The 27117-nt window shown below is 37.2% G+C and overlaps 1 protein-coding gene across 8 annotated transcripts in view; it reads right to left on the minus strand.

Annotated features, from left to right (window-relative positions):
- The window catches only part of LOC309636184 (uncharacterized protein), a gene marked incomplete at its 5' end in the record, with an annotated part of 720691 nt that overhangs the window by 401518 nt on the left and 292056 nt on the right, over positions 1–27117 (minus strand). Inside the window, one exon of one of the 8 annotated variants that reach the window (XM_082408527.1) lies at positions 20949–21079. The exons of the other annotated variants lie outside the window; for them this stretch is intronic. The remainder of the gene's footprint in view (positions 1–20948; positions 21080–27117) is intronic. 8 annotated transcript variants of the gene reach the window in all.

Below are 27117 nucleotides of genomic sequence, written 5' to 3' on the forward strand. Positions count from 1 at the left end.
CATATTAATCATAGTTATTTTAAATTCCTGGTTTGATAAGTTCAACACCTCTGTCACATCTGAGTCTGGCTCTGATGTTTGCTTTGTCTCTTCAAATTGTGTGTGTGTGTGTGTGTGTGTGTGTGTGTGTGTGTGTGTGTGTGTGTGTCTGCTTCTTAGCATGCCTTGTAATTTTTTTGTTTAAAGCTAGGCATGATGTATTGAGGAACAGAAACTGGGTACATAGGCCATTAGTGTGAAGGTTTTTGTTCATCTGCCTAGGAGTTAAGCTCTTTGCTGTGGCTGTAGGTATCACAGACTCCAACTTCTTCTAATGTCCTTGTTTTTGTTCCCTCTATTGTCTTTGAGTTTCCCTAGAAACTCGTTGGTAAATAGAGTTTGAGCTATGAAGCTCTTTCAGCTATAATCCACTGCTAGTATACAGGGGGCTTGCTGATGTGCTGGTAAGATGTTGGGGGGTAGGGGATGTATTCCAAAATTCTATGCTTAGGTCTCAGTTTTTTAGTGGGCCTGAGCCCCTGGACTCTGGCCTTCTCAAGTGCTTCTCAACCCCTCCCCACTCTGGTGACACAGAAGACTAGCAGAGGCGGAAGTTGTGTAATTTTCCTTCCCCGAAGTCAAATGAGGCTCAGGTGAAGTCTTTTGCCTTGGCAGGTAAGTTGTCATTGTGAAGAACTCTCTGGGCTTACTTTATTTTATTTTTAAATAAATTTATTTATTTTTGGCTGCGTTGGGTCTTCGTTGCTGTGCACAGGCTTTCTCTAGTTGCGGCGAGCAGGGTCTACTCTTCATTGCGGTGCGCGGGCTTCTCATTGTGGTGGCTTCTCTTGTTGCAGAGCATGGGATCTAGGTGCGCGGGCTTCAGTAGTTCTGGAACATGGGCTCAGTAGTTGTGGCTTGCGGGCTTCAGTGCATGGGCTCAATAGTTGTGGCTCATGGGCTTAGTTGCTCCCGGATCCCACATGGGCTTAATGGGATCTTCCCGGACCAGGGCTCGAACCCGTATCCCCTGCACTGGCAGGCAGATTCCTAAACACTGTGCCACCAGGGAAGCCCCTCTGGGCTTACTTTAAATAGGTTACTCTTCCCCTTTCCCTGTTCAAACACAGGCAGATTTTTCTCCCATCTTTACTGGTGGGGCTCCTGGAGGTAAAACACATGAAAGTCTGCCCCTCCTTGACGGGTCTCCAAGAGATTTTAACTTTCAAGTTAGTCCATATATAGCCTCCAGAAGTTCACTGAAGCCACTGTTTAAGTTCTCCTACAAGTTACTGGTTACAGCATGTTCTGCTTTAAGTAAGCTAGCTAATCTGTATTCTGTGTTTTGTGTATCCACCTGTCTCTCCAGTTTTGAGGGTGGCAATTTGTCCAGTGACCTCGATTCCCTGAAGGATCTAAGAAAAGTCATTTTTTTTTTCAATTTCTTCAGCTTTTTTCTTGCAACGGGGGTAGGAGTGACAACTTACAACCTCTCTACATGTCAGAGTGGAAGCTAGATGTCCTGTTGAATATTTTTATTGTGAAAGGTTGTTGGATTTTGTCAAATGTTACTTATGCATCTGTTGAAATGAAAATTTGGTTTAACTTTTTATTCTATCAAAACTGTATGTTACATTAACTGACTTTGGGATGTTAAACCAACCTTGCATTTAGGGGTTAAATCAACTTTGTCATGGTATATAAACCTTATTCATTTAGAACCAGTCAGGAGTAAACTTCAAGATTTCCAAGTTGGGCCATTTCTACATTTTCTGAGAGCAAAATATCTCAGATGAGTTCATAAGAATGTAGGAGTAGCTGTCACCTCTGTGAGACAGATTGTGTCCAAAGGTATTTTTTTTCATTCCTGAGTTCTTCTTGATGTGTGCTCACTATAAGCATACCTTGGAGATACTGCAGGTTCAGTTCCAGACTACTGCAATAAAGCAAATACTGCAATAAAGCAAGAAGTCACATGAATTTTTTGGTTTCCCAGCACGTATGCAAGTTATATTTACAGTGCAATGTAATCTATTAAGTTTGCAATAGGATTATGTCTAAAAAAACAATGTATATACCTTAATTAAAAATATTTTATTGCTAAAAAATGCTAACCTTTTATTGCTAAAAAATGCTAACCTCAGCATTTTAATGCTAAAAAGTGCTAACCTTTGAGTTGACTAACATTTGAGCCTTCAGTGGGTCATAATCTTTTTGCTGGTGGAGGGTTTGAAATATTGTGAGAATTGCCAAAATGTGACACTGAGACACGATGTGAGAAAATGATGTTGGAAAAATGGTACTTATAGACTTGCTCGATGCAGGGTTGTCACAGGGTTGCTTTCACTTGGTAAAAAAAATGCAATATCTGTGAAGCGTAATAAAGTGAAGCAGAAGTGTACTTGCTCTTTGCTCTATATTTCCATCTGGGGATATGTTGGTGTCTGGTCCAATGTGGAATTCACAACATTCTGGTATATATCATATGCATCCTTTTCTTCGATTTATAACTTCGCCACACAAGTGAGTCCTTCCTGGGATCATTTATCAAATTAACTACTTGGTTCAAATGCTTGTCTTAGGGTTTACTTCTGGGACCCCAATTGATGACTGACTTGCTCAAACTCTGTTGACAGCTTTCAATTACTTTCAGAGTAAAACCCAAACTTCTTAGTTTATACGGCCTTTGGTGATTCACACTAATTGTCATTTCTAATGTTCTTTCTCAACACATTCTGCAGAGGACACTTTGTTACAGCCAGATTCAGCCCTGTCTTCTTACCCACATCTGCTTCATATTCTCCTCTCCTGGCTATTACACTCATACTATTACTATTACATACTATTTAGTAGCGTGATTAAAAACAGACTCTGAAGTCAGGCTGCTTGGATTTATATCCTGGTTTTGACACTTACTAGCTGTGTGTTCTTCATCAAGTTATTTAGTCTCTCTGTGCCTCCATTTGCTCATCTATTTTACAAGGATAATAACAGTACCTAACTCGAGAGGGCAGACAGCAGAAGCAAGAAGAACTACAATCCTGCAGCCTGTGGAGCAAAAACCACATGCACAGAAAGGTAGACAAGATAAAAAGGCAGAGGGCTATGTACCAGATGAAGGAACAAGATAAAACCCCAGAAAAACAATGAAATGAAGTGGAGATAGGAAACCTTCCAGAAAAAGAATTCAGAATAATGATAGTGAAGATGATCCAGGACCTCAGAAAAAGAATGGAGGCAAAGATTGAGAAGATGCAAGAAATGTTCAACAAGGACCTAAAAGAATTAAAGAACAAACACTTAGAAGAATTAAAGAACAAACAAACAGAGATGAACAATACAATAACTGAAATGAAAAATACACTAGAAGGAACCAATAGCAGAATAACTGAGGCAGAAGAATGGATAAGTGACCTGGAAGACAGAATGGTGGAATTCATTGCCATAGAACAGAATAAAGAAAAAAGAATGAAAAGAAATGAAGACAGCCTATGAGACCTCTGGGACAACATTAAACACAACAACATTATAGGGGTCCCAGAAGGAGTAGAGAGAGAGAGAGGACCCGAGAAAATATTTGAAGAGATTATAGTCAAAAACTTCCCTAACATGGGAAAGGAAATTGCCACCCAAGTCCAGGAAGCACAGAGAGTCCCAGGCAGGATAAACCCAAGGAGAAACACACCGAGACACATAGTAATCAAAGTGGCAAAAATTAAAAATAAAGAAAAATTATTGAAAGCAACAAGGGAAAAACAACAAATATCATACAAGGGAACTCCCATAAGGTTAACAGCTGATTTCTCAGCAGAAACTCTACAAGCCAGAAGGGAGTGGCATGATATATTTAAAGTGATGAAAGGGAAGAACCTATAACCAAGATTACTCTACCCGGCAAGGATCTCATACAGATTCGAAGGAGAAATCAAAAGCTTTACAGACAAGCAAAAGCTAAGAGAATTCAGCACCACCAAACCAGCTCTACAACAAATGCTAAAGGAACTTCTCTAAGTGGGAAACACAAGAGAAGAAAATGACCTACAAAAAAAAAAACCATAACAATTACGAAAATGGTAATAGGGACAAACATATCGATAATCACCTTAAACGTGAATGGATTAAATGCTCCAACCAAAAGACATAGGCTTGCTGAATGGATACAAAGAACAAGACCCATATATATGCTGTCTACAAGAGACCTACTTCAGACCTAGGGACACATACAGACTGAAAGTGAGGGGATGGAAAAAGATATTCCGTGCAAATGGAAATCAAAAGAAAGCTGGAGTAGCAATACTCATATCAGATAAAATAGACTTTAAAATATAGGATGTTACAAGAGACAAGGAAGGACACTACATAATGATCAAGGGATCAATCCAAGAAGAAGATATAACAATTATAAATATATATGCACCCAACATAGGAGCACCTCAATACACAAGGCAACTGCTAATAGCTATAAAAGAGGAAATTGACAGTAACACAATAATAGTGGGGGACTTTAACACCTCACTTACACCAATGGACAGATCATCCAAACAGAAAATTAATAAGGAAATACAAGCTTTAAATGACACAATAGACCAGATAGATTTAATTTACATTTATAGGACATTCCATCCAAAAATAGCAGATTACACTTTCTTCTCAAGTGTGCATGGAACATTCTCCAGGACAGATCACATCTTGGGTCACAAATCAAGCCTCAGTAAATTTAAGAAAATTGAAATCATATCAAGCATCTTTTCTGACCACAACGCTATGAGATTAGAAATGAATTACAGGGAAAAAAACGTAAAAAACACAAACACATGGAGGCTAAACAATACGTTACTAAATAGCCAAGAGATCACTGAAGAAATCAAAAAATACCTAGAGACAAATTACAAGGAAATCACAATGATCCAAAACCTATGGGATGCAGCAAAAGCAGTTCTAAGAGGGAAGTTTATAGCAATACAAGCCTACCTCAAGAAACAAGAAAAATCTCAAATAAACAATCTAACCTTACACCTAAAGGAACTAGAGAAAGAAGAACAAACAAATCCCAAAGTTAGTAAAAGGAAAAAAACCATAAAGATCAGAGCAGAAATAAATGAAATAGAAACAAAGAAACCAATAGCAAAGATCAATAAAACTAAAAGCTCATTCTTTGAGAAGATAAACAAAATTGATAAAAGAAAATAATAATAACAGTACCTAACTCATGAAGTGAATATGACAATTAAAAAATTAGTACTTAGAAAGGTACCCCTTACTTAGTAAATACTGAATAAATGTCAGCTATTATTATCCCATTTCCAAATCTTACCTTCAAAGCAGCTCAGTCCTCTACTTCAAGGATGCCTTTTTTTGAACCCATAGCTATATATAAGCATTGCAGCTCTTAAAGTCTCTCTTTACCTATATTTTTCTCTTTGCATTTATTTTCTATCATGCATGATATGTAAATTTAATTTCCCTGATAAAACTGTATGTTCCATAAGAAAAAAGATAATTCCCTTTCTTTGTATCCAATTCAGTGCTTAGCACATAGTGCATACTCAGATATTTAATGAATGACTTAATTTTTACCACAAAATAAAAATACATAGCACATGTAATACATATCATTTTATAATATCTTAGCCAAAGTCAACTCACAAAAGCAATAGAAAATTCCCAATTCAGAGTTACATTTATCTCCAGGAGACAAGTCGTAAGTTAATAACTGTGGAAATTAAATAACAGTTCAGCCTCAATTGTTCATCTTTATTATACGTGAGGACTGATTCCACTGTGGATTGATTTATATCACAAGAAAAATAAGATTTCAGATGAAGAGACCAGACCTGTTTTTGTTGTTGTTGTTGTTGTTATGTCTGTGGTACACAAACCTCTAGGCCAGAATATTATTTCCAATTACGCCCATGTTTATGAATCACACAAAAACTCTAGGTAGCCCAAACATTCACAAAGAAACATTATTTTTATTCAAACATGTTTCTCCCCAGCCTCTTATCTTCTTCTTGACTTAAGAAACTGTTCTGTTCACATTAACAAAAATCACCATGCTAAGATGGTGATATGGAAGGTGATTACATGTAATAGCTTCTGCTTTATAATTGAAGAGGTACTACTCATTTATCTATCACGTGAGCTCAAATCTCTATATTCAAATCGCTGCCAATTTCTGAGACCAGGCTTCACAAGATTTCAAATCCAAAATCTAGGACAGTTTCCCCCAAAGGAATAGAGTTGGAGCTCAGTTTTTGTTTTGTTTTGTTTAATGCTCCAGTGGAAATATAATTAGCATTTTAGAAACATAGAATTGTTATTGGATTCTGATTCAGAAAGTATTTACTATATTATATCTCCTGAGTGTAAGTCAATGTACTGGTTACTTTAAAGGATTCCATGACAGTAAGACAGAGTCTCTGCCCTTCATGAGCTTTTAGCTAGTTAAGACAAATGTTCAAACTCATCTAAGTAAGAAAAAGAACATTATAATAAAGCCCACATGATAAGCACAAGTGCCATTTGGATTACAGTGAGGAAGGAAACAAATTCACCAGGATAATGGGACTTGAGTCAAGACACTTATATGTTATGGAGGGAGTGACACTTCAGATGAGACTGGAAGGAACAGTTAGACTCAGCATTTGGAGGTGGTGAAGAAAGGTTCTCCACAGAAAATAAAGAACATGTATGATCTTATTTTTGCTGGCTGGTATATATTCATTGTGTTCCTGGCAAAATAGCCCTGATTTTCCTTTGAGGAAGTACCACTCTAGTCTGTGCTCTTTGAATGTATTTGCTGTTACTGGTGGTAACCTGGGCCTATCATCTGATTTTATTATCCACAGTGATTGATTTAGGTATTTAGAGCTTAAATCAAATACTTTGATTTAAGGTATTTAGGCCTTTTGATTTAGTGACTGAACAGGTGATGTTTGCTTTGGCAATGATCTTGAGCATGGGAACAGATAAGCCTGAGGCTGCTGTTTGCTCTTTCCTCCACATGGACCCTGGGACTAAAGCCAACATAAAGGTAAGACCTAGGAGATGAAGAAGACTGGATCCTAATGACATCATTTGAGCCTGAATGTCAAGCCTACATGGAACTAGCTAGTTGAAAACTTTCTGGTTACTTAGACGGAAGAAATTATTCTTCTGATAATTTGGGTCAAGTTTTCTGTTGCTTCTAAAATAAAGGGTCCAAACTGATTTAGTAAATAAATGCATGGATATGGAAAATCATGTGTAGAAGTAGTAATATCTCTCTGAGAATAGAAAGGTTTCTGCTGTATCTTATTATCAATAACTGTCAACATCTTGCACTCTCAGGAACTGACATTTACCTTCAGTGTCAGACCTCACTGTGTACACTTCAATTAACTGAATCTCAAAATAACAGAAAGTGAGACCAAGGCAATGAAAGAACTTTTAATGTGACTGTCAAATTTGTTTTGCCCACTTCCCATTGCTTACCCCCACCATTGGGTTGTCTTCTCCAACTAACACATGCATTAATTGGCACAGAAGCCTTCACTGATGCAAATTCCACTGCCCAGTCTACTTCTATTGTATCTGAGCAGCAACTGAAAGTTGGTGGTAAGATTTGAAATTAGTGCTGATGATGTAATAGCTTCCATTATTGAGGGCTTCCTATATTCCAGGAACTGTACTAAAAATGCTGGATGTATAATTCCCTCATACCTTCACAAAAGTCCTGTGAGTTATGTACTGTTTCCCTGTATACAGATGAGGAAACTGAGGCTCATAAATATTAATTAACTTGTTCTAATTTCCACAGTGTCATAGGTCAAATCATATAAAATCTATCTGATCCCAAGCCCCACTCCCAAGCCTCACCTTAGCAATTATCTGTGAGTTTACAGTGTATCTGGAGCTTTAAGTGGTGAGTAAGAACTTATTGATAGGGTCAGTGGAGAGCTTGCCTACTTGCTTTCACTGGTATGGAGATCAAAACACAATTCTGTTCAGTCTAAGGTGGCTAGACAGATGCCCAGCAAAGTCCCAGGTCTTGGGAAAATAGCTAATTGTGGCGGAGAGATCACCATTTGCTCTCTACAGTTGTAATTAATAAATAAATGCTTACTCTTAAATATGTTATTCTTATTGACCATAGGAATACAAAGCAGATGAGAAAGATGAGGTCTAGAAAGGTAAGCTACTCCGAGAAACAGTCTGAGTCAGGATGAGAATCTGACCATTCTGGACTGACCCTCTGAGTAGATCCTTGTTTCTCAGGGAAAGTTTAAATCTGAACCATAAGTAAGACCCTGGAGCTGGGGTTAGGATAAAAAGCTTGGCAGTTAAGCGGTCAAACCGCCAGCTCTCATCACTGAAGAGATGTGAGGTGGATATTCAGGAAGTGCTGCTTCAATGAAGGAAATAAATTAGCATCTGTTAAAAACCAGTCACAGACTGGTGTACTTATGCTTTTATCTTTCTCAATCAAATGGCAGTGTGTACAACCTTTTTGTGGTAGATAGTATTATCCTTATTTTAGCAAATAAGAAAAGTGAGGTTCAGAGCACTATGTAGAATCTCCCAAACTACCAAATTAGTAATTTTCAAGGAAAATTAGATTAGCAGGAATTAGATCTCTTTTATATGTTTATACATCTAAATGGAGTTTTAAATGTAACTGCATCACAACACACACTCACTCCCAATATATGACTTTAAATTATGTCAACCCAGAAATTCATTCTATCAATGAATACACAAAGTTTATTTTTTAAATGCATTCTATTTAATGCATTTTTTTTTGTTGGTATGTTTGTTTTTGTTAGAAACTTTGTTTTGGTGTGAAAATTAGTCAAGACAGCCTTTTCTTCAAAGGAAAAAGAGAAACCAATCTTTATGCCTGATGCTCTAGGTTTTGAGTACTATGGGTTAGAAAGAAGTGACCCAAAAAAAAAGTACAGGCTACCATTTTTTTTGTTGTTGTTGTTACACAACAGGAGCTTATATCAGTTTCCCAAGTTACTGACAAAAAGTACAAAGCAGCCATCAAGACCTCTCAGTAAATGTAACATGCAACCCTCAGGAACAAGAGGACCCAAACAACCACAAGATTCCAATTTTTAGTCCTCTTTTTCATCAGTTTGATGGACACTCACATTTATTGAAACATTCCAATGGCTGCTTTGTGCATCCTTGTCACCAGCTGTGTGACTTTGGAAAACTCTATATTCTTGGTGCTTTCGTCTTTGAGTCTTGCAGAATTAGGAACGAATTGTTTATCAGAGATAACTGGAAGAAAACGTCATCCAGTTAGTCCCCTGGTAGTGAATAGGGCTACACTTCATCCATCTACACTGCTCTTTGACAATACAGAGGTGAAGAAGCTACAGTAGGTGTTGGAACTTAAACGCTTACACAGGCCACATAGGGGATGTAAACGAGTGATGTGAGAAAACGGGGAGTGGTGGAGCACACAATATCTGGAGGCATCCAGAAGGCAGTTTTGCAAAGTGGCTAATACTGCTAGAATTTGGAGTAAGAATGTCTGGGATTCAATTCTGGCTCTTCTTACTAACTGTGTGTGTTTGGATAAGTTATCTAAGCATTTAATGCCTCCGTTTCCTCACCTATAAAATGAAAATAAGACTGAATTTAGAGGGTTGCTGTAAAAATTAAATATTATCTATATAAGTCTTTAGCACAGTACCTGACAAAGAGTCAATGATCAATAGATTTTTTTCTTCAAAAAGTACAGGGATACACTTATATTTTCAGCAAAGCCTTGATTGGCTTGACTTTAACTAACTGGAGTGGGAGAAAAAGGATGTCTTGTTAGCCCTGGGGAAAGTGAAACACACGTGAATCACTTCCATAACTTAAGCACTTGCTATTTATTCCAGGAAATTAAAATTTTACTTTATTTCTTGACTATAAATTGTGCTTTACACTTTAACATTCTAGAGTAAACACAGAGCTGTCCTTGAAAAGTGTAAGAATTGTAAAAACATGAAATAGATATGAAAGCAAGAGAGGAAACTGCAAATATTTGCTAAGTAAAATTTTAAAATCCCATTTTATCTAATGGAACACAGACTGAAACAAGTATTTCTAGGAAGTACATCAAAGGGGCAAAATGTTTTTTTCTATAAGAATTAACAGAAGCAAATAAACAACACCCAAGGCCAAACTAAATAGACATCAAACATAAAAAAAGCAATCACAAGAGGAAATGTATTAGGAAATTAAGTATATAGAAAACTGTCCAACCTTCAAAAATGTTAATTAAAAGAAACATGAGATACTTTTTCACTTATCACACTGGCCATATTTTTTTAATGAAGATAACCTGATTAGAAAAAATTCAGCTGGCTCTCATATATTTGTGTTAAGAGTATACAATGCTATAGGAAAGGTTTTAGAAAGTGTATATCCAAGCTTTAAAAATGTCAAAAGACAGAGTTCATAATGTTAATTATGAGAGTCTACCCTGTGAAAACAGTCAAAAGCACAGAATAAGCTTTACATGCAAATATGCAAATATGTTCTTTTCAGTCAAAATACTTAAAGGAGGTATTTGCATTTTTAAAATTGACACATAGTAGTTTACAATATTAAAACGATAACTAAACACAAGGAGAAAATATGAAGTGCCATACCAAGAATTTCTCTGGGGCCCCTTTCCTCCAGCAGTCTGCAATATAATTGAAGGGGACAAAGCACATATTGGAAAAATCTTGAGAATAAATGTAATATAATATTTTAATAAAACTTGAGAATAATATAAAAAGCAAAACTTGGATACTGCAGAGAGGCAAAGTAAAATAACAGACTAATCTGTAAATTTTTCTCTTTTATATCTGTTTTATAATAATAAAAGTAATTCAAGACTATGCCCAAAAATGTGAATAATATAGGATAAAGTAAAACAAAGAATATAGCATTATCTTAATTTCCTTAGATAAATTTTGTTTAATTTCTTCTTTTCTCATTGTGTTTAATTACATTTTTCCTTCAACAAAAACATCTTTTTTGCTTTTAATCCTTGACTCAGGTAAGATGAGACCTGGGGAGGAGTGGCTAGATACCCATGTAGTAACAAGCAGAGGGTCTTTCTAATGTGCCTGTGATTATGTCATTTAGACAGTATTCAAGGCCCTAACTGATATTTTTAAAGGAAACCCAGAAGATAAATATGCATTTGCAAGGGCAGAGTCTGTCTAGACATCATCTGTTGTAGTAAAACTGTTCGAATTCACAAAAAAAAAATCAAGTGAATTTTAGTTTAGACCAAGTTCCCAAACCTGAGTCCTTGGTAGCTCTAGCACAAGAGGTCAGACCTCCATCCTCCTACAAAGGGTTACATAAAGGAGTCAGGCTTCTTGGGTTCAAATCCTAAGTTTTGTGATCTTAGACATGTTATTTAAATCATTAGTAGCCTCAGTGGAATCATAAGTGTGCATGTGTAAAATGGGAGATAATAAAAGAAACTTCCTCACAAGATCATCATGGAGATTAAATGACATAAGTTGTAAAAGCACTTTCCTAAGTGCCTGCCTCCTAATTAAACATATATTAATGGTTATTATAATTATTGTTTTTAGTTAGTCTCATGCCTTTCTCCTCCATGATGTTTCACAACACTTAGAGCAATTCATTTTCCTTTTGAAAAATAGCTGATATTCTGTGTGTCACTCTGATGTCCCTTAGCCACTAAGAAGGGCATCTGGGTTTGGTCAGGGAGTGTCTGGGGAAGCTGAAGGAGGGTCTTTTGGAGCCAGAGCCTTCTTTTCCATCCTAGTTGCTCCATTTATGAACTCTAGGACTTGGGCAAATATCAACTTCTCTGAGCTTCACAAGCCTCATAAGGAGAAAATACCAAGAACTACCTTGGAGGCTGTCAGGAGGACTAAATGAAATATTCTGAAGATGACTAGCATATTGCCCACCATGTGATAAATGCTCAGGAAATACAGCCCTGAGTCAGTGGATGGAAGCAGTGCCCCATAAGTCACGACCTGCTAAGCCTTTGGCAACAGAGACGCTCATTTAAATGTTTATCACTCTCTATCTCTTTTTTTTTTTTCTGTGATTTAAAACCCTGTTTAAATGATTTTGGATTTATTAGCAGTGCTAGTGATGCTTGACGATTGATTCATTCTTCCCTGTAATTAATTGAGGTGATTAGAGAAAGCATTCTTATTACTGTAAAGTTTGATTTGTAACAACCTGTTAAACCCAGAGGGAGGGAGGGAGTTGAGAAGAGGTCAGTCCCCTCCAATAATGAATACACACCCTCCCTCGCAGGAGTAGAGTGCCTTTTTTTTGAGGAGGGTATTCGGAATTTAGGCATGATTGGCTAGTGTCTCTTTGCCAACAAGGCTATAACCTTCAAATGAAAAGAGCCAAAATCTATACCAGCATTTCCCAAAACATATTCTGTGAACTATTCAACCCTGCCCCCGACCATGAAACTCTCTACAGAGAATAAAAGAGGGAGTGGGTCTTATGTTCAAATAACTTTGGAAGTCTTGTATGAACTAGCGCCCTTGAAGATTCACAACACACAAGATGACCCATCTATGTAATGCTGGGAGAATCCAGATAAAGAAAATTATTTAATGAAATGAAGCCTTTTTCCCCTGTCAATTAATATCTCTTAATGCTGTGAAGAATTAGCATAAGCCAAAAACTGCTTAAGAATTCTTATCTATAAATAGATAGATAAACAGACATTCAATAATATATATTTTAACTATATTAAAAGTTTCAAATAAAATAGAATGCACCTATGCTGCTTATAATAAATGATTACCTTAAGAAGGGTTTTATACTGGAGAGATCATACTCTAAATAAAGGTGAAAGTTGTTTTGCTCACTTAAGCCACTTTCCTGACTTAACTGCCTTCTTCATCCTGTTTGCTCAATGAATCCACAGTGTCATCTATTAAACGGATGTTAAATGGACACCCACAGAAGAATCAGTATCTCTCTCTCTAAACTTGTGTACTTACGTCTTTTTGTAGTAGTAAAGTATGAATTTTGATTCTCAAATCCTTCCTCTCTAGTTTCTGCTCATTTTCAGATACTATCTTGAAGAGGTGAGGGGGAGATAGGAGCCCTTAAAAATTAGAGTATTTGCATAAGTGATAATTTGAAGTTATTGCCATTGTGTAGAAGTGTATAGACCAAGGGAAGAGTGTATAGACTTTCCAAACTCCATCCCTTCCAATAAACCTCACTAAATAAATGAATTGGAACTTTGTTTGTTCCTCAACTCAAATATAAATAGTAGGGATATGGGTTAATTTACTGTGTGCTGAGATTAATAACTATACATTGTTAAGAAGCTCAGGATGCTGTTTTTGGGGACTAAGGTCCAGGTGATTTATTTATTCCTTCTTCCTCCATCATTCCTTCCTTCTCTTTTTTTTAAAGCTAAAGTTTACTTGTTTGAGCTTATATTTCTATCAGCTATCAAATATAAGCTTGAACCAGGTGGGATATAATCGGCACAAACCCTGTGATTCTGAAGAGCACCATGATGGGCCCTCCAAACTGTGAACGTTTCCAAGCTACAACTGAGTAATTGTCAGGTTGCCTGTGTTGCTGCCTTAAATGTTTTCCTCTTGACATTAGTGAATGTAAGACATTTATTTATTCTCTGTTATGTCTGATTAAAAAAAAAGAAGTTTTTTCCTCAAAGAGAGAAAAACAATAATTATTCTTGTTCGTAAGAAAAGAGCTTTAGGGCTTCCCTGGTGGCGCAGCGGTTGAGAATCTGCCTGCCAATGCAGGGGACACGGGTTCGAGCCCTGGTCTGGGAAGATCCCACATGCCGCGGAGCAACTAGGCCCGTGAGCCACAACTACTGAGCCTGCGCGTCTAGAGCTTGTGCTCTGCAACAAGAGAGGCCGCAATAGTGAGAGGCCCGCGCACCGCGATGAAGAGTGGCCCCCACTTGCCGCAACTAGAGAAAGCCCTCGCATAGAAACGAAGACCCAACACAGCCATAAATAAATAAATAAATAAATAAATAAATAAATAAATAAATAAAAATAAAGGAATTCCTTTCAAAAAAAAAAGCGTATGTCACTTCATTAAAAAAAAAAGAAAGAAAAGAGCTTTAAAACACACTGATAGCTGTGTCTCTCACACCACCAAAGTATGTTCATCCCTTCTCTGCCTTAAGTAAGACAAACACCTTTTAATCTTATGGATGGAAGCACCCTGGCATTAAAAAGTCAATTAACTAATTGCCTGCAGTTAATTTACTGGTGAGACTGAGAACAAGAGCAAGAAAGAGAGAGTGGGAGAGAGATTAAATAGATATTATATAGATATATAGTTTATATATTTATACATATACATAACGTATCATATACAATATAGCATTTACAGACCAAGGGAAGATTTAAGCCGCTGCCCCAGGGATGGCACCTGGACTAGGTTGGGCAGAGGCTGTGCCTTAGCCAGTAGGATGCATGGGTCAAGGGAGGACAGAGAACTCGCAACAGCAAAATAATTTCATGTCAGAGCCTTTGGCACTAATGGTGTCATCAAACTGTCACTTTTTCATTCAATATATAATTACTAAGCTCCATGACTTTTCTATGTGTTGGGGGAACAGCAGCAAGCAAGACAGACAAGAGGGATGATTTCAAAGTTGACCCTGAAAGGGGAAGCACACACACACAGAGTAAATTTAATATGAGGGCCTCAAATAAACGGGGTTTCTAATGGGATTCAGTTCACCTAACCCTCTTCCTCCCACCCCCTTCTAGACAAAGAAAGTATTTCTCAGAAAAGAACTAAAGAGCTATTTTTCTCCTCACTCCTGCTTGCTCTTTTTCTCTCCATATTCCTCTCCCCCTTTCTCTCCCTTTCACATACTACACATATGAACTTTCATAACTGGTATAACTTCAATATAATAATAATAGTTAAATTCAACATAATAATAATAATTATTTGGAAAATTGATATAGGGTTGCAAAATATTTTGCGATGTTGGGATATAAATTTCCTGAGCACTTATTCTTTTAAGTGTTTTTTTGTCTACTAACTCATTTCAACACAACACCTTATGAACTAGGTACTATTATTATTCCCGTTTTAAATATATGGAAACCGGAACTCAAAGAGGTTAGGTGTACTTCCCCATCTAACCCCATGGCAGAGCCAGGCTGTGGGCTCAGGAAGTTTGGCCCCAGAGCTTGTTCTCCTGACCACCCCATGTAATGTGGACCCTAATACTACCTGAGTGAAAAACTCGCTTGTCTTTTTAATGTTTTTTTAATTTCCCTGTAGACCGGTGAAAACTTCGTCAAAGCCCTGCTTTGACCCACTAACCTGGGTCCAGGAACCCCAGCCCCATGCTATCAGCCTTATGAAGGTTTTTAATTCTCATCCCAGATTTACGTTGTGGACATTGTAGGACAAGAGCTTAACTGTGTTCATAGGGTGCTGTTTACAATTTATTTTGCCAATGGCTTTCAAAAACGGCACACACTACCTGATTTTGAACACTCTCACTCACTAGCCCTTTTAACAATGTGTTATTAACCTGGTCGTCAAAAGACTAGGAAATGACCTCAGGAAATGACCCACAGATGGACTTGAGGGGCCTAGGAATCCCCTGAAGTCAAATGAAAAAATGTATTCAAATGCCAGTAACCCTACACACACACACACACACACACACACACACACACACACACACACACACGCACTCCACACACACATGGTCTGGGGAAAAGATCCACAGGTTTCACAGGAATCCTGAAAATATCCATAAGCCAAAAGAGCGTGAGAACTGCTGCTCTAGGCCTGAGGACTAATTTACCATGTGACCTTATGAAAGTCACTGGGCCACACTGTACCTCAGTTCTCCTCTTGTCAAATCATAATTTAATTCTACTCTGACAAGTCTTCTAAAGGGTGAAGATTGGATGATATAAAGTCCTGCATACATATTAGCTATTATTATTTCTTTACCCTTTCTCTTTTACCTTCTGAGAGATTTTGTGAAATTTAGTCATGAAGGTTCTTTTGGGCAAGTAACAAAATTTCACCTGTGCAATGTTTTCTGTATCTTTATTTTTGAAGATATTTTAGTATTCTGTGCTCACTGTAGATGGAAAACTGTTATTCCAGTTTGTCCCAATAGCCAAGAAAAATGTTAAATTAAGGATAAATGAAAACAGTAAATCTGCATTTCTACCCATCAACTCTAGAAATAGAAGATGAAGTGAACAGGTAAACATCAAAATGACACAACATCATTCCAGGCTGATTTTAAAACCTCGGTAAGGGGCTATTTTAAGAGCAGAGCAGCTTTTCTAAGGAAATAAGCAATGTTTATGTAGGTGCACTCTAGCACTGTAGTCCAATATCAGAATATTTTCAGAAGAAAAAGAAATTCCAGTTAATGTGATTTTGCCCAGAAAGAAGGCGGCTCCAGCAAGTACCAAAGACACTGTCATGATTTCTCTCATGGCTCTGCTGCTCTATGAGAAGCATCATATGCACACACACACACACACATCAAAGCAACAGATGGTTCCTAGAGACATTGAAGGTACATCTGATAGCTTGAGTTCTTGGGATTATCATCTGGCCTGAATTTCCTGCAGAAAATCTATTATTAGGCAACATTTAGGAACACGGTTTTATTGTGTTGCCCTCCTATGGGTGAATGAGATGCTTCTAACAGTGGCCTGGGAAACAAGCAGCTTCTAAAATCCAGGTAACAGGAAACAGGGAGAGCTATCCTGAGCCAATATACATATATCTAGATAGATAGATAGATAGATAGATAGATAGATAGATAGATAGATAGATAGATAGATAGATAGATATACCATACTGGTTCTGTTTTCCTGGAGAACCCTAACACAGTTTCCATGATTAGAACAATCATTTTGTGTTACCTAGTTCAGCCTTTTTTCTTGAATCTTTGGTATAAGGCTTATGATATGTAGTCATGTAGGCAATACTACAACACCTCTAACAGGTAGCTCACTACTTCCATGTGAAAAGTTCTAATCATCATTCATTTATGCATTAACTCAAACATTTATTAAATTTCTACTATCTGCTGGCACTGTGCTATGAATAAGGAGCACAGCAGTGGACAAGAATCTCTACCACAGCAAACTATTGATTTCATGGAGAGACAACTAAATCAGAAATTACATTTTAGCACATCTTTTTACTTCTAACTGAACACTCATATGTAAATCTCACTAACTGCTCTGGATTAAGCCCCTAGCAATACATATAACAAGTCTAATTTATATCCCAGAGACGAATCCATTAGGCATTTGAAGACTAACTATCACAGCTTTGTAAGTTAAAAATCCCTAATCCATTCATTCTTTTTTTTGGAGCATCTGCTCTGTGCTGTGCTGTGGAGATATAGCAAATTAAATACTAACACAAGCCCTGCCTTCAAGTAGTCATCCCTCCTTGCAGCTACCTTTTTTTTATAGTTGTAAGTCCTCCCATCCAAATAATTCTCTATTCGCTACCTTAAATACTAACAATCAACATTGTGCTAGAGATTGATTTATGCACAGAACTAAGTGACACAAGTCTCTGGCATCAAGAAACATACAGACTGGTGGTAGAGGCCAGTGTAGCTACTCCATTCATCTCATCATCATGAATTCACAAAATAGATATAAAGAATATACCTGGTTGGCCTATTTCCCTTTTCCATCACTATCCAGGGTATCTAAATATATGTGAAAGAAATAATATGATGATGTTTACATTTATTAAAAATAATGTAAAATGAATGTTAAATACTGAGATTTGATTGTAGAGGTTATGTGAAGTATTTGAAGATTGCTTCAAAGCCCACTGACCCAACCAATGGCAATTTATGCTTTATTCCTTTTCCTGTATTATTTTCTAAGACCTAGGGCTGCAGTTTATTCTGTACCACCCACATTTTGAGACCCCACTGAAACACTAAAGCTTGGAACTTGCCAGGAAAACCCTCTCAGCAAATGCTCCAGGTCAGTCTGCTCCCCTTCCTCTCCACGTTGGCTGCATCTCAGGTCCCTCTGGCTCCTTTAACTCCTGCCTTCAGGAGAGTCAAAGAACACAACTAACTGTTGTTTGTCTTCTTTCCACCAAAGCACTACACACTATATATTCCACCTCCAATATGTCCAGAGGGATGGGAAACATTTTGATGGTGGTTGTGATCTTTTTAATCTCCTTTACTTTCTTGGCCTGAATCTCTGACTTTGACTGTTCAGTCTCCCAAGGGTCTCTCTGTCCATTTATTCATTGGGTACTCCAAACATTGCCTTGTTTCTTTAATGGATTACTTTGATATACTCATTTTTAAATGAGGATATATTAATAGAGCCTAAGAGAGAAACACTTAAATTTCAGCTTTTTAAATGAACACTTCATGAATAAGCTCATGTTACTCCATTCTTGAGGCTCTCCCCTGCCACCCATTGCTAACCCTCAGCCCTGAGGCAGGGTTTGGAGATGGAGGACAGATCAGGGTCATCTAGCAGACAAGCACAGATATCCTGTCAGCTCCTCAGCCAGGTCCGCCTGGTCCACCCAAAGTAGAGTAGTAGCCACAGCACTCTTTCATATCACCTTATTTTGTTTACTTCATAGCATTTTTCATAATCTGAAATTAATGTATTCATCTATTTTAACTTGTTTATAGTCTGTGCATCATCTACTTTACCCCTACTCCTACTTGATATAAACTATAGGAGAAGGGGACCTGCTCCGCTTCTTTATTGCTTTATCCCCAGCTGGTACATAATGAACAGATAGAAACATTGAATAATAAATGATTGAACCAGAAGATCAGAAGATGTATCTTTCATAGTGGCTCAACTCAGAAAAAGAAAACTACCCATCAATCTAGGCCAAGTGGCTGTACTCAGAATTTACTTATATTTTACATAGACTTATCACATCCTATCTGATTTTTCTCTGACAATAACTATTGAGATATAGGTTTATCAATTAAATGAAATTAATAAAATGGCTGCTAAATCACTAAACTTATTCTAATTTCTCTTTAGAAATCTAGAATTTGGACATACGAGCTTCTGCAGGATTCCTAAGATGTGTTGAGGTTAGCTATTTGTTGTCGGTAGGGCAGGCCAAAGATATTTGATTACAGCGTGACCCCTTATTCATGATTCTAGACTTCAGGAAAAAATCCTCAATTAACTTTTAAGAGTTAACACAAAATATTCAATACTATACAATATCATCTTTAATATGATAGGATTTCCTTGTAATGTCTTGAGGACCAATACAGAGACTAACTTAATTCTAGTGGTTTCCTCCCACCTCACTCCTCACTGGTTCTGCTTCTTCTCTCTGACTGGGATCCTCTATCTCACTCCCCCTAGGTAATATCATCTAATCTCATGATAACTGTATACCCTTCCTCAGGCTTTTACCTTTAGTTCCAAATCCATATATTTAGCTACCTAATTCACACTTCCGCTTGGATATTGCTCAGGCAGCTCTAACTTAATATATCCAAAATAGAACTCTTGATTTCTTCCTCTAAATATATTCCTCCATCACACCACCCATTTGCTTAAACCGTCAACATTCAACTTACCCTCATATTCTCACCTTCCCTCAGCATTAGGCCATGTCTCACCAACTCAGAAACTATTCTTGGAAACTGTCATGTTCTCCTGCAGCAATATATGCATTTGATCTCCTCTAATTGAAAACTAGTTTTCTCTGCACCACTGAATTTCAGATTTTCCAATAAAATATAATGAGTCTGTGGTGACATTTTTCATAGCTCCATGGGTCAATCTTTGATAATCCTGGGCTCCCCCATAGACCATTCTCCATAGACAAGCCAAACAGTGACCAGCATAGGTACCTCCAGAATGACCTGCACAATTGTTCATAAAGTCTCTTTAGTAAACAGTGGCCACTACTAACCATAGGCAAAAGTGTCAGAAAAAGGAATGTGCTCTGAAATCTGATGCATTTCTATGGCCAGCATTACAGCTCAATAAGAAAATTCAGGTGCTTTAGCACCTGGCAGCATTTAGGATTCCCTCCCACCATAAATCTTTTCCTGGCTGAGTTACTGAGGGCAAACTGAGAAGGAAAGCCAGAACAGAGTTTTAACAGGCAAATAAATATGAGCTGCTCCTAAGGTCAAGGACAATGATAAAAGAAAGTTGTCATGATTTAAAGCAGTGGAGACGAGGGGAAATAGGAAATAGATCTCTGTACTCCCAATTACAAATAATTGCTATCAGCCATCTTATGATTTTCCCTAAAGCACAGCAGAGTAAAATAGTACTAAGTAGGTAAGCAACCACCGAAATGGACTATGGTCAAATTGCAAACTTAAAATAGAGTAGATTTCCAAACTAGACAAATCACAGCAGCTATGCCCACCCATATTTGCCTCAATTGGTTTATTGGGATAGGAGAGGAAATATTATTAAAGAGATCTGCAGTGACCACAAAGAATGAAGGACAAAAAGACAGCTCATGACACTACAAATCTTACCTAATTGGCTGGTTACTACTCCACCTTATTCTAGAAAGAACTGCCATGAAGTGCTAAACACTTGCAGGAAACTGACTTTGTTTCTCAGTTTCCCTCCACTCAGTGCAAGAGGAGAACTTGTGAGTTTTATAATGTACAGTAATATGTGCTCTGTAATTGCAATTCTTATTGCCTCTGGACCAAACCACTGTGGTGTAGGCAGCAGAGCAGAAATAAAGAACACCTTAAATATGTTCTGATGCGTATATGTCAGTATCAAGGCATAGCTGAAGAATGGTATAAAGTATAATAGTAACCAAACTTCTGTAATGTGAAGAATATTAGGACAGTGAATTGGGCCAGCTAGGAAGGCAAGTGTCACAATTGGTTACAGCAACAAACTCCAAAGCAGAAATTTTTACCCAAGATTGAAAGTTGCTCAATAATATAGCAAGAACAGTTGAAGACCTACCAGAATTTGTAGCTGCAACTGCACACGTAAGTGGTAACCATTCTCAGCAGCAGCATCCTCAAGTGCCAGAGACCAGTGACAAATGCATGAAGTATGTGTGTCGCAGTCAGAGACCAACGATTACCTAATGTCTAGAGCAGAGAAGAATAATAATCAAATACATCAGTCACAATTCTGTAGGCTGAGGTCAATCATTTATTATCAGTGGAAAGGCTAGTGTTATTCAAAGCCATTAGTGTCCATGAGTAAATTAAAATGTGTGTTTTGATACTTCTGTTTTTCTTTCACATATTTTGTTCCATTTGACATCAGGAATCCATTTAGACTATATTTCTATGTTTAACTCTAATAATAAAAAAGTGAATTTTCTTTCACAACAGAATCTAAACAGACTTGTAATTCTTTAATTTGCAGAATATTCTTCTCTCCCCTCAATCATAAAATTACTGGGTGTTCTTCCTGCATATACATCTTAACCACATCTCTATCAATGGTGTCTTGGAGCCCCAGCTTAATATTGAACTGAATAACCTGCTCTTGAGTCAAAAATTTTGCAAGTAAATGAAATTTCCCAATCCTAGAATGCAAAACAATGTATATCTTGTAGAGAAGATCTTGCATTTCTTCTATATCATTAAATGTTCAAGTGACATTTTTAACATTCCAGGCAACTTATACAACCAAATACATGAAGAAGTAATGCCTTTTTTCATATATCTTCAGAAGCAAAACATCCAAAAATACTGTTGGTTAGTTGATCTTGTATGCATTAATTATCTTATATATAGTCTCTGCAACCTTTGGGCTCCCTCTCTCTTTTCTGAAGAAAAGTAAATATCTTTAGTTTAATCATAGCAGTAGGCAAAGTTCAGCAGGCCAGAGGGTCACTGAGATCTTGGTAAACAAAGATTCTCAATCCCCAATACCACTCACACTTGAACTTCATCGGGTTTAACTCAATATCATTGTGTGCACATCTTCTGAGAGTAAAATTTCTTATCTCCTTTCTTTATGATTGAGCTAATTCTGTCTAAGTATATTGCATACTAATTGGATTCAGGCTTACTTGCAAGCACAAAGAGACATCAGGTAGTGAGGCTGTGTTGTGAGTTAAACCAACCATCACCCTGGAGACCACTCTACTTCATCCTACATCAAGTTCACCACCAACAAGACCCACATTGCTTTGCACACAGACATTGTATCTAAATATTCCTAGAAGAAAGAAATTCTAGAAAGATATATTAAAATTTTCCTTCTGGAAATATATATATTTATTTTTATGGCATTCCCAGTGCAAAAGTATATAAATATGGTCAGAAAAGAAAGAAAGAAAAACAAATGAACATGGAGATTTTCCCTTGGTCCTACTCTCTTCCTCTTCCCCCTTTATCCTGTCAGAATAGTATACATCAAACCAGAGCCTGATGTTGTAACTGGGCTTTCGGCTTTCATTTTCCTTCATGAATCTTTCAGTATTTAAACTTTTGTTCAATATACTAAGATGGATGGCACTATCCCTTAATAGATACAACCTGTTTCCCAGCCACTGACATGTGTGTGATCCTCTCTAATTTTCTGTTATATCTGAATTTCATTTGGCTGCTCATATTTTTAACATACTCATTTTTTCAAATATCTGTCTTCCAACATCTTATTTTCAAAATAACAATATTTATCTGATTTTTATTTATTTTATTTTATTTTTTAGCACATAGCATGGTGTCATAAATGCTGCAACCCACTCAACTAAGTTTTCTCAGGTTTTGTGTCCTGTCATAAGGACCCCTCTCTCTGTTTAACATGAGCTGAGAAAGGCAACAGACAAGAGGGACAAAGACTAGATGTATTTGTGTAAAAGAGAAAAATGAAAAGAGTGAGAGAGGATCACCTAGAAAGATAAAATCCTCTTGGCCACCCTAACTTCATTAATTTTTCCAAGTTATTGGTTCATTTTTACCACATCTTGTCAGTTCAGGGAGGAAAATGCCCACCTAGAATATAAAACCCAGCACAGATCAGTGAATATTTACCTAAAATTTGATTCTCTAAACAGCAAAGCAGACATCAGTAAAGTGCTACAGCAGCAGCAGGGCTCAAACTAAATGAAAGAGAATTATTCTTTAGAAAATCTATGTTAGATTCTGGGCCTTGGCAGAAATGGGAAATCACTGAAACACAGTTTAAGGAGACCTAAGAGAGGAAGAGGTGGCCACAGTGGGCATCAGAGCATTCATCAATGGATACACATAGGAAGACAGCACTAGCAGGGAATTCCTGTTGAGAACCTACCAAGTGGTGGGCACTGTGCTGGGCAATTCACATTTGTTATCTCTCCTAAACAACTCAATGGTATTAGAACTATTATTAAGCCTATTTTACAGGTGAGGAAATGAGGCTTATAGCGCTTGTTGTGTAAAGTGAAAACTAAGTCATGGAGCCTGAATTCAAGTGCGGGCAGTAAGACTCTCAACCATTATGAATGCGGCAGTAGCTCTGCATTCTATGGAAATCTGCAACTATACCTGCTTAAGGAAGGAGGAAAGTTTATGAGAGAGAGAGAGAGAATACCATAACTAGACAATCAGTAAGAGACACAGCCTTCTGCCATTCTGTGCATTAAGTATGCTCCCTAGAGGAGCTAAATATGGGAAACCTGATTCACCTTCCTTTCATCAGGCTCAGTATCTCTCACAGTGGGGTCTTGTAAGCTGCTTGGGCATCCTTCAGTGTCTAAAATACAAAACTTTTTCATATGGCATGGCTTATAGATGAGCCAACTACTTCATCTGATGCTCAATCACAGAAGGATCCATGGGACACACACCCAGAAGGGAACTTAAACTCATTGAAAGATGCCATTGTGTCTCCAATGTGGCACCTTCTTAAGGGATTCTGGAAGCAATGTACCCCTTTAAAACTTAATTCCAAAGTCAAAGGCACCTCCTTTCTGCTTCCAAATGGTACAATTCCTGCTCTCTCTCAGAAGCCACAGGCTCTTCTTGGATGCCCTTATTTTGCTCCAATCATTCTTAATACAGCTGCTATATTTCTGGGTAGCATAAAATAATTTAAAACTATTTTTCAATTGAAAAGTGCTTCTCCAAGAACAGATTGTTTTAAAGACAGAGTTGATTGTAGTAATCATTTTAAATGGTCCAATATAGTCTCTTCATTTGACCTAGGACAATCTCCCCATTGGTAGGAGAGTGGGTAAGTGAATAATTTCCAAACTGGGATAAGATGGTAAAGATAAAGACAGAGACAGAGTGAGGGGTGAGACATGAAGGGCTGAATGTAAACACAGATTTAAGCAAATATAGATAGATGTCCACCTTTTCTCCCTCTATTCCTAGCTTTGTGCAAGGAATAATATTAAAGCTATAGTAAAAGAAAAAAAATGTATGTCTGAATTCTTGCTCTGTCATATATTAGCTGTGTATCCATTATTTAATTTGTTTGAGGCCCCTAACTCCACATTTATAGGAAGGTTATCAGAATATACAGTTAAGAGGTTCATTGAGAAAATAAAGTTCCTGGAGCAGATACATTCAATTAAAAGTTGTGGACTCCGCAATTCCCTCCCCTACCTTATTTCAAGAAATAAATGGAGGCCATCCTAAGGCACATGATCAAAGTGTGACTTTCCGGAAACCCATTCAGGTGATGGTGCTCTTCACTTCCTAGTCATGGGTGCATACAGTTATTTTCTCACTAAGTTTGTCTCCATTTCCAGGATGTAGACTTCGTTTTTTCTCTCTCTGGCTTCTCAGCAATATTTTCGGCACTTGTTGTCTGAATAGCAATATCGTGCTCTGAATCAGAGGATTTATTGAAGGAATGTGTGTACCTGTATCATGGCAGTTACTTGTCAGAATAATGCACAGATGCTCTCAGGGAGTGTTTCTTTCACCATATGAACATCACAAAAGAATCATCCACTTCTTGCAAATACCACACCTGCTCCCCACTTCCCTGAAATAGAATTCCACAGCTTCATAACAACTTTTACTTTATTTATCCCCAAAGTAGCCATCTGCTTGGTACTGTTTTTTTGTTCGCTGGTTTGGTTTGATTTGGTTTTGCTTTCTTTCCCTGTATTTTACTTTGTTTTAGACAGAAAAATGTATTCTGAATGAGAAAAACAAAGCAAGCTCAGTTTAAACTACTTTAACTTGGTGTCTATACATCAGCATCCAAAAAAACCATCACTGATTTCTTCTCGAGAAATTAATGGAACTCCGACTGGCTCCAAATATTACAGGACAAATGCCTCAGCCCCATGTTTACATGATAAAAATAGGCAAAAAAAACACAAGCATATAGATGAACCATCTCTATTTGTTTTGAGACATTTTACTTATAGCATATTTCCTCTCTTAACTAAGTTTTAGTCCCTACCATGTGAATCAACTTCTGATTCTGAGAGTACTCCATCTTCCTCAAGTGGGGCAAGTATGCCTGAAAGATGTTCGGTGGCTGAGGGAACTCACCAGATCAACAGAGAGTTAATTAATATCATTTCAAGAGTCATGTATAAAGTATCTCCTATGTGCCAAGAACTAACCCCTTCCTGATGGTGAACCACAGTGTGGCCAGCACTTGTTGGGACATTACTCATGAAATGTCATAATACATCATCTTTAGGTCATTCTTCTAGTTTCTTCTCAAAAAGGCAGGAATAAATATCAATTCTTTTCCCTTTTACTATGCTCCTTATCTATGTTTAACTGCTTGTGAGACTATTATTATTTTAAATTTCATAATAGTATGTAATAGATGTAGTAAAAACCACAGTTAAAAGCAACATTTACTAATATTTTTATCAATAAAACAAAGATACTTCACTGTGTCTTGCACCAACCCCTCCACTTCCCCAAATTCAGCTCCCAGAAACAACCATTTTTATCTTTTCTACTTGTTTATTCACATTCTTATTTAAGATAAAACTTCTCTTTGATATTCCTCACTCAGTTATTCAGCTCATGAATTTGGCTGTGCTGGGTGACACCAACTCCAACATATATTAATTCTAACTTAAGCCACTTAATGGGTAGAGCAAGAATCAACAGAGAAGTGTCTAAATCAAGCAGCACTGCATCATGTAGTTATTTTCCTGCTCTGGAGTCATGCCCAAATCCAGAATTAGAAAAAAAACAGGAAAACTTATAGAATGTACAAGCCTTTCCCCTCACCTCCATCCTCCTCCTCCACTTGTTTTCCCCCCACACCTGACTCCAAACTTCCTATGGATACTTTTTCCATTACTTTTCTTTTTCAGTGTCACTTCCTCTCTCCTTCTTAATCTTTACACAAGGTTTTGATGAACAATATCAACTGCATCAGAAAGGCCATGTGGTTTATAGATTTAGCACATGGTCTTTGGTATCAAATGATGTGGTAGGAAACCTAACTCTACCATAAGGGTGACTTTGGGAAAGTTGTGAGTTTGTTATACATCTAAAATGATGATAATATTAGCTACCTTTCAGGATTGCTGTAAGAAAAAATTATAAGATATAGAAAGTACCCAGCACATGACAGGTATGAAATAAATATTTTTACATGTTATAAAACCCTGTTGCTAAAGAAAAATCTATTAAAAAGTATTTAGCCATTGAAAGGTAGTAATAAATTCTGATTATTATGGCAGAGATACTGGCCATGAGTACACTAGATTTCCTTCCCAACTTTGATATCGATTTGTTACTCTTGATCAATAAAATCTCTTCTGTCCATTGATTGGTTAGTTCTATTTTGGGTGATGTTACTGTCTCTCAAGGACTGAGTAAGAAATTAATTTATGACTGTGGTAGGCACTGAGAAACTTGCATGAAAGATGCTTTTGGATGAGAGGTAAGAGTACAGAATGGTTATAGCATCAGATTTTCCCTCCAGAATATAGGCATTATTACTCTGGCATTACTAGCTAATTGGGAAAGTTACTCAAATCCTTTAAGTCTCACCTGTAAAATGGGAATAATAGGAGTGCCTCTCACTTTATACAATCTTTGCATAAATTTTAAAAACAATGAAAAATGTATATAAAGTACTTTATCATATATGGTAAACCCTAATTTTTTTCCATGAATATTATAATGATGGTGAAGATGTTGATGATGATAATGACATCATGAGATGTCAAGAAATATCAAGATATCAAGAAGGA

The sequence above is a fragment of the Balaenoptera borealis genome (genome assembly GCF_965194805.1).
Source record: "Balaenoptera borealis genome assembly, chromosome: 10".
In the NCBI taxonomy this organism is placed as follows: domain Eukaryota; kingdom Metazoa; phylum Chordata; class Mammalia; order Artiodactyla; family Balaenopteridae; genus Balaenoptera; species Balaenoptera borealis.